Raw genomic sequence first — 9559 nt, forward strand, 5'->3', positions numbered from 1 at the left:
GGAGGCTGCAAATCAGGATGCTGCCCCTTGTGATGCTAACCATCTCCCCACTATATGTAATTACTGAACTAAAGCAGGAAAATGTAAGGAGCATCCTCAGGAAAAGCATGACTGCATTTACGTAGCAAATAAGATACTTATTAGAATAGAACAGGAAACTTTACAAAACCAGTGGGAACATGGAGATGACCTTCTCTTTCTGAACCCTGTAATGAGGTTAATAACAGTATAAATTTCAGAGGATTTATTACATGCATTTTATCCAGAATTAACCTAACTCTGTACATCAAACATTAAGCTAAGGCAGTTGAATACATAAGGGAGTGAACTCAAGTGCTCCCATCTCTCCTGCTCCCTCTCCAGTCCTGGATCAACATAGATATCCTATGAATGACTTAGATATGAGCTCTAAATTCCAGTGTTATGCAAATCATAATGCATGTATGGGATTTCTGAGACCTAAATTTCTAAATATAAAACCAAAGTAGATGTTTCAATGAAAATTATGGATTGTTTTTACTGTTTCTTGGTTCTTTGTGAATTTCACACCATGCATCCCAATTCTACTCAGCTCTACCTCTCATCATACTGGCCCTCCACCCTTGTAACCTCCCCAGCAACAGAGGGGGAAAAGTATCATTGTGGAGGCTATAGTGTGTCTATAGTTCTTTGCTTACAAATTTTCACTTCAATGACTTGTTGATCTGGTACAAGGTTTCTGACTTCTGCTGTTCTATCAATACTGAAACTTCACTGAGACTCATTTCTGATATCCTGCTGCTGATCTATATCATGGAAATTCTGTGGTTTTGTATCTGTAGGACTGGGCCCCTTCATACACTCCAGCAGTTCATCAATGGGAAAGATGGTAAGATGGACAGTTAAAGCCCAGAATCTGGGCCTGAGAGGTATCTAAGCTGGTCAACCCACTGACTCTCCCATTCTCACATCCCTAGGTCACCAGCAATCCCCACCACCCGTGCTACCTCTACATGCTATCCAGGCAAGGTATAGGACCCAGTCTCCTGAGTGCTATAACAACTGAGGGTCAAGGACATCTCTCTTGCTGTCATGACCCCAGAGCCAACTCTCCTGCCTGCCATAGGTGGCAAGGTGGGAAGGGCACCTCTCCCTCTTCCATGTCACCACAAGACAGACAAGTAGATGGACAAGCACTCTCGTGTTCACTCCCCTTGTTCCCCTACCACCAAGGTCAGCTCTACTGTGCTGCCCAGGTGAGCTACAGGGCATGTTCTTGAAAGTCCTGCAGCAGGTGAGAGGCAGAGCCAGGTCTCTGGGTCACTTCCACCCCACCCAGGGCTGAAGTCCTAGGCAGGGTAGCCTCCAGCTTGCCCCTCTCCCTGGAGCCTGTCCAAACCTCCCTGGTGCTGAACTGGTGGTTGTCTCAGGATAGCTCCCTGTCCAGGCCCCATGGCCCCAGACTAATAGTCATCTCAAGCTTGATTTTTTGAAAAATGTTAGGGTACTAATCATTCAGATGTCCATAGGTCAGAACACTGTAGACATTGTCTCTTTTCTTTTTTGCCACCTACTGACACATGGGGTACAGCAGTCATACCTGCAACATCTTTAAGGGCAGGAACAAATTCTGTTTTCATAGCAAGAAATAATAAAATGATAGTATTACTCCTTTGTAAAACATTTTGTTAATTTAATTATGTCTGTTGTTTTTGGTTGAGAAGTTTGCACATTTAAGTGTGAGTGTGTAAGTGTCAGACTCAGTTCCATGTCGTCATGAACCACCTCACTTAGCACTTGAAATCAAACTCAGAGTCTCTGCAAGTCTGAATTGTTGAGCCGTCTCTTAAACCCCAATAATAATATTCTGTAGAAATTAGATGTTGATCTCTTTCTCACTTTTTAAAAATTGAAAATATATTCTTTCCTCACATCCTGAGCACAGTTTCCCCTCCCCCAACTCCTCCCAGCCCACTCCAACATCTCCTCTCCCTCAGATTCACTTCCCTTCTGTTTTCATCCAGAAAAGAGTAGGCCTCCAAGAGACAACAACCAAACATAGCAAAAGAAGATACAATAACAAGGCAAAAGCCCTTTTATTAAGGCTAGACAAGGCAACCCACGGGAAGGAAAGAGTCCCAAGAACAGGCAAAAGAGTCAGAGAAGGACCTGCTCTTGTTGAGGAAAATGGCCAGGAAAGTAGTTTTCTCAAGATGAAGCTTATCAACTGCACTCTTTCTTGCTTTGGCACACAGGCTCTATTGACCATGTTGATCTCAGAATGTGGCATTCTTCCCATAGTTCTCTGTGGCTGTGGCCACTGTGTGGGCACCTCAACCAATATGGGAAGCAGGGAAAGAAGAGCATACTGCCTCTCCTAAAAAATAGCACTCCTATTTTTATCTAACTAGCCAAGTCTCAATCTGTAAGACGTAACTAACTACAAAAACCCAGAAAGCAAATATTTAATCTAGGCAACTAGAATTGTAGGTGGGAATGGTGAGTCCTGATGAACATGAAAAAAGAAGTTTGGTAAATTTAACACAAAGAAGTATATGAGGTCTTCCATACATGGGGTGGATGTTTTGTAGCTTATCCTAAATAAATGAATAATAAATAATTTTGAATGTGAAAAAAGAAAGGAAAGAGAGAATATCAATATTTTGTCACATCCAGTAGCTACAATCATGGCATTTTGCACATGGTGTTTTGGCTTCTACTTTTCTAGAACTTTCCAAAAGAGACTTGAACTTGTCTTGCCCTAGCCTCTCCAGTGTAAAGCTGCTGAGAATAATTGTGCACCTGTATATTGTCAACACCAGCTTGTACCAAATGGAGTCTTGAATTCATAACCAGAGGAACTCCAATTATGTCTTCTCTAGAAAAGTACAATGTGACTTATCTGAAGTCATTTTATTCTCACCATCATCACTATATTTGAAACAGAAAATGAAGGCACAGAATTTAATACACACAAAACAGACTTGTCCCAAATAATTCTCACTCTCTCTGAATTCTTTTTCTTGGTGAGTAAACTGCCTCATGGTATTGGGCATCACCAATATCAGACAAAATTTAGCCCGGTGTGTCCTTCTTTTATTGTTATTTGGTTGCTTTTCACGTTTTTAGTTAGATGGTTTTGTTTGGTTGGTTGGTTGTCTTTAATTATTCATTCATTTATTCATTCATTTTGCTTGGATTTTTTTTCATTTTTCTTTTTCTTCTTTTTATTGGATTTTTTTATTTACATTTCAAATGTTATTCCCTTTCCTGGTTTTCCATCCACAAACCCCCTATCCCATCTCTCCTCCCCTTTCTTCTATGAAGGTGTTCCCCCTCCCCAACAACACCCCTCCCCACCTCCCTGCCCTGACACTCCCCTACACTGGGGGGGGGGTGTCCAGCCTTGGCAGGACCAAGGGCTTCTCCTCCCATTGGTGACCAATGAGGCCATCCTCTGCGTCATATGCAGCTGGAGCTATGGGTCTGTCCCATGGGTAGTGGTTTAGTCCCTGGGAGCTCTGGTTGGTTGGTATTGTTGTTCTTATGGAGTTGCAAACCCCTTTTGCTCCTTCAATCCTTTCTCTAATTCCTCTAACTGAGACCCCATTCTCAGTTCAATGGTTTGCTGCTAGCATTCGCCTCTGTATTTACTTACTTACTTACTTATTTTGCTGGCTTGATTTTATTTCTTACTTTTTATTGTTTCTTTGCATGTTTTGAGTTAGGGCTTCATGAAGTCAGGATGGTCTTTTTATGAAGCCAGGACTGATTTTAGACTTCTAACTCTTCCATCTATACCTCCCGAAGGACTGGATTACAGCCATGCACCACTACACTCAACCCAGTTCGTTTTTGTAATAAGACTTCAGTAGTTGAGAGCATGGAAATTTATGTGCATGGTAGAGCATTTACCTGGCACCTGTGAGGTCCTAGATTCAATCCCCAGTACCGCTCTCCCCAGTGAAAAGTTGTGTTAGAACACAGACAAACCTTCTTATTTATATATTGTCTATGACCATTTTCATGCTACAAAGGCAGACACAACTAGCTGTGATAGTCTAGTTGTGATTAGTTGACAGTCTGGCTCACAACACCTAAAGTGCTATCTTATCCTTCCAAAGAAAGGTCATCGATTACTGATCTAGTTACAGGAAATCAGAACCTCTGTAGAAAGGAGCTGGTTGTGGGTTTCCAACTTTTACCTTTCAAGAAATACCGGGTTTTTTGCTTTCCTCAAAATGTCTTTTGCCTTTGAGAAAAATGTGTGAATCAACAATGTTTATTACTTAAGTAATTGATGCATGTAATTAGTCTGAATCAGAATACTTAGGAAAAGATAATCTGTAAGAACACATTGTGCTAGTGTTGTGGCTGTGACAGGTAGTTTTAGTCAGACTCTTAAGAGAGATACAGAAATTGATACCATTTAATTAGAAACAAAAGGGGCACTGGCCTGCCCACTCAGTTTGTAAAGTGCTTGCTGTGCAAACACGAGGCCTTAAGTTTGATTCCCCAGAACCCATAACAAAAGCCACACATGGCAGAAGGCACTGTGATCAATACTCAGAAGGCAGCCTAGGATCAAAATCCACGAGGAAAGGGACTAAACAAGCAATTTGTTCAACTTTTGAGAGTCAACAGTGTCTAAGATCCAAGAGTTCGGGCACCTTTCTATGTATGCTTTCCTGGCTACACTGAAGGATAAGAAACAAGAGATAATGGCTGGGCCAACTACCAATTGCCTCACCAACCGAAGGACCTGTAAAGATATTCCTCAGAAGGAACCTTTAAAAGGTCAGGGTAAGCACAACCCTCTGACATGATCAGTTATTAAAGACAGGAACATATTTTAAAGCATTAGTGTCAGTTCAATTTTTTTTCCATACCCAACATTCTTTTTTCTCTCTCTCTAAGTTTCTAAGGCACACTGGAAAACCAAACGGCAGCATTCTTAATCATTACCAGACAATACATTACAGAGATGTTTGTGTGCTACAAAAGAATTCCAGCAATTTACTGATAGTGCTGCTTCTCTTGTCAACATGGCAATTTCTTTCTAGATTTACCTCTCTGCTGAGGTCACAGCTGTCAGTGTGGTCCCTTCCCCATGGTGTGCTGACTTGCAGTCCCAACTGCTCAAGTTACCAGGAGTATTGCCAGAACTGTGTGATATCCATGCACAAGCAACTTTGAAAGCATTTTTTCTTGAAATACAAGTAACCCTTATACAAGTTGGAATGGGAGCTGGCCACACAGCTTTCTTGGCAAAGAAAGATTTCTGAATTGAACTATTTTACTTTTCACTTTAAATGCATTAAGGGTTGTTGAGTTGCTTGGTTGTTTATTAAGAAGCATAAGTGTTGGGGAGGGGAATACCCATAAAAAAGGGGAGGGGGAGGGAGTAGGGGGATGATTGCCCGGAAACTGGGAAAGGGAATAACACTCAAAATGTAAATAAGAAATACTCAAGTTAATAAAAATAAATAAATAAATAAAGACACATTTAAATGGAAAAAAAGAAGCATAAGTGTTAGAACATTGATAAACATAACCAAAAGTTGTTTTATGCATCTATCTGTTGAATTGAGCTTTGTTCTCATTTGCTGTGCGCCAACTCTAATTTTATGCAATCGCATTTATCAACATATAGATGTTACTTCCCCTCAAGCAACTGGAATCCTTTTCATAAATCCTTGCCATTGATCTTACTTTTGAGGTGTTTCTCCTGTGTGGTCCTCTGACAGTTTCAGAATTGCAGGTCTCCTGATGAGATATTGGATCCATTGTTAACGTATTTTTGTGCCAAGTGAAAGGCAGAGATCTAGTTTCAGTTCACATGTACCTTCAACTTTCCCAAAAGTATTTGTTGAGAAGGATGTTGTTTCTACTTTTATTCCATTCTAATCACACGATTGTTGTTTTCAATTTTCTTCTGTTTGCTAAGATTTACTTTGTGTGTGTGTGTGTGTGTGTGTGTGTGTGTGTGTGTGTGTGTGAGAGAGAGAGAGAGAGAGAATGCATGCGTGTTTGTGCGTGTATGTGTATGTGTGTACGTGTGTGTGTATGTGTGTACATGTATGTGTATGTGTGTGTATGTGTATGCATGTGTATGTGTGTGTGTGTGTGTCATGTTGCTGAGTTAATGAAGCCATTCACTAGTTCTGTATTATACTTAATCTGTGCCTTTATATCCAGTAACATTTGTTTTACAGTTTATAGTCAAAATTGCAGTATCCTCATAATTCATTGTTCTCTTATTATTCAATGACTCTGGTCTCTTCGGCCTAATGCTGACTTGAAGTCTCCTTTGTCAGATAGCTGTGTAGCTGTAGCTGTTTGCTTTCTTGTTCTGCTTGCTTGGTTAAAATGCCTTTCCTCCCCTCTCACTCTTACTATGTTTGTCTTTAACAATGAGGTTCATTATTTTCCAACAGGAAATGCTGTGCTCCTGATTTTTAATCCATTCTTCTAGCTTTCATTTTTTATTGAGACTGGAGAACGTATTCAATTATTTTGAGTGGTATTTATTAATTCCTGTTATTTTATTGGTTCTTCCCTAAGTTTCTTTTGCTTATCTATTGTTCTAATCCAGTTTATTAGTTCCTGTGCCCTCAAGGATGTGTATTTCTTTTTCATTTGCATGTCTTCTGTAGTACTTACTTAGGTAAGTACTAATCATTATTAATGAAAAGTGAAAGATTTTATTCTTTTTCATTTATAAAGGAGATAACAGTTTGGTAGATAGTCATTGTTTCTTAAAGCTTGAAACACAATTTCATAAAAAATTTCTTAAAGTTCTTATATAAAAATCTGCTGTTCTGATGGGTTCTCCTTTGCATATGACTTGGCATTTCTCACCTGCAGCTCTTAATACTTTTTCTCTGTTTTTTTTTTCTTCCTTCGGAGCTGAGGACCAAACCCAGGGCCTTATGCTTGCTAGGCAAGTGCTCTACCACTGAGCTATATCCCCAACCCCTCTTTCTCTGTTCTATGTATGCAATATTTTAACTAAAATATAACATAAGGAAATGTTTCTGGTCCTGTCTGTTTGGCATTATAAATATTTTCAATGTCTATACAATCATTACTCTCACTTGATTTGAGAATTTGCTGTTTCTATTGCACAGTTTAAATACCTTTAATGTGTATTTATTATTATCTATGTCTACAATTTATAAATTTGGCTTTCATTTATTTCCCATAATTCTTTATTTATTTGTATTGTGTTACTATTTTATATTTATCATTTCCTGAAGGTTCTCATTTATTTCTTTTCACCCTGATATGCTGACTTCTGCTTAACCTGTTTTATTAATAAGACTTTTTACTGAGATTTCCTTACTGACTATTGAATTCTTCACATTTTAATTTTTTTAGTACCTTTCATTTCTTCTCTTATTCTATCACATCCCCTTTACTCCATTCAGCTGTTTGCTGCACTCTCCACGAATTTCCTTAGAATATTGTGTATTTTATGTTTTATTAAACAGTTTTATGATTGTTCTTTTGAGTTCTCTACAACATTTTCCATTTCACTGTCATTGATGTTCATTGTTGTAGCTAAGTCATTGAAGAATCAATTTGGCCTTGTGTTTCATGGTTTTTTGTTTTGTTTTGTTTTGTTGTTGTTCTTGTTGTTCTTGTACTTACACTTTTACCACTGGAAGTGGCAGTATTCCTTTATGCTCAAAGGAGACTCAGAGACTATAAAAAAGCATAAATAGTAAAGTGAATATTCTTGAAGCCATGAAGTTAAATTTTTTGACTAGTGACCTTTAATGAAACATGTATTTCCTCCTTCCACATCAATTGCCACTGTTAGCTTCTTTCCTTTACTTTCACCTCGATAATTCCTAATCATCTTCAGACCTCACTTAACATATCATTTCTTCACATTCTCCTTTTATGATTATTCTATCTAGAGTTCTTTTTCCATGATATATTAATAGTTTAACATCTCCTTTGAGACAGCATTAATATAGCACATAATTTATTCATTTGAAATATATAGATTTTAGTATAGTTATAGATTTGGAAAACCTTACCATAATCTAATATTAGAATATTTCTCTCATTTTCCAAATAAAAGTCAATTCATTATCTGTCATGCCCATCCCTTTCTGTATCAATACTATGCAACTGATCATCTACTTTCTAGTTCTACATCTTTACCTACCCCGAATGTCACATAGAATCTGGCTAGTATTGGGATTGGGAATTAGCATCTTTCATTGAGCACATTTTAAGCTTTAACCACATTACCACATGCATCAACAGTTCTATTTACTGCCAGATAGCATTTCACTATGTAATCATGCCACACTTTGCTCATCAGTCCTTCATTCAGTAGGACTCTGGATTGTTCCTACTCTGGGGTCATTATAAACAATGATATGGTGATTGGTTCACATAGATATACCCCTAGGATTAGAAAGAGTCCCATTATAATACCATGTCTAATACTTAAAAAAAAAATTACCAACCATTTGTCAAAGAATCTGCACCATTGCACACTTTTGCCCATGTATGAGGGCTACCCAGGTAGGATCGGTCTTAAGAGCTGTTGCACAGAAGAGAAGCTATTGTCAATAATAATGCGTTTCCTAATTCAAAATATCTAAGACAGCAAATTTCAAATATTTACCATTAGATGTATACATAAGCAAAATGGTAAGTATGTCAATTTTCTTGATTAAGCTTTGTATATGTACATTAAAACAACACATTATATACTATAAATGGGTACATCTGTGATTTGCCAATCAAAATAATAGTAGTATTACATTCACAAAACTATACTTTTACTTTATTTTACAATATTTTTAGAGTTGTTGTACACTAGCATATACTAGATGTCTATATTCTTTTGTCATGTCCCAGAATCATTTGTATTAATATCACTCCTCTTCTTCCCATTGTGCAAAACAGTGAATACTATTTAAAAGTCAACTGGCCAAATACAGAGCTTCTTTCTAACCAATTCTAATGTAATCATCTAGATGTCTGCCTTTATGCTATTCTGATGACTGTAGATACATAATATATTTTATAGCTGTGGGTCAAGAGCCACTGCATTTTATTCTTTTTCAAAATTGTGTTTGTCATTCCTGGCTCGTGCCTACACCTTCAGTCATTAGCGAACACATGTTCTTAGTTTCCCTAGTTCTAAACTGAAATATCATTTTTATATGTTTTCTAAATACCAGACCATTTATCCTTTGGTTGGAAAATAGGTTGCATCTCACCCCAATTACTCACTGTTGATAATCAACATAAGCCCATAAAGCAACTAGAAATTGAGGACAGGATGCAAAAGAAGGCTTATTTTCAAGAAAGTGACAGATTGGGGTCACACTAAATGACTTCAGATAGAATGTTATGGGAATGGAGTCGCTGGACAATGAAAAACTAGACTATAAATCTCGGAATAAATGTCCAAAATAGTACCCTGTGTTTCTCTCTTCCTCTTGTGGACTGAGAAGCTTGTGTTGAGTAAGTCAGCTCATTTTCTCAGACTCTTCTAAAATGATATAAATCTGTTCTGTTTCTCAGGGTTTTCTTGTAGATCCTGCCTTTG

General features: G+C 38.0%; 1 non-coding gene across 1 annotated transcript; it reads right to left on the bottom strand.

Moving 5' to 3' along the window:
* Window positions 1-1474: 1474 nt before the first annotated feature.
* On the bottom strand, window positions 1475-1601 carry LOC120101337 (small nucleolar RNA SNORA17). Its single transcript, XR_015679493.1, has one exon. It is a non-coding gene; the product is annotated as a small nucleolar RNA SNORA17 (small nucleolar RNA).
* Window positions 1602-9559: the final 7958 nt, after the last annotated feature.

Source organism: Rattus norvegicus, chromosome 2 (assembly GCF_021556685.1).
Source record: "Rattus norvegicus strain SHRSP/BbbUtx chromosome 2, alternate assembly SHRSP_T2T, whole genome shotgun sequence".
Taxonomy (NCBI): Eukaryota; Metazoa; Chordata; class Mammalia; order Rodentia; family Muridae; genus Rattus; species Rattus norvegicus.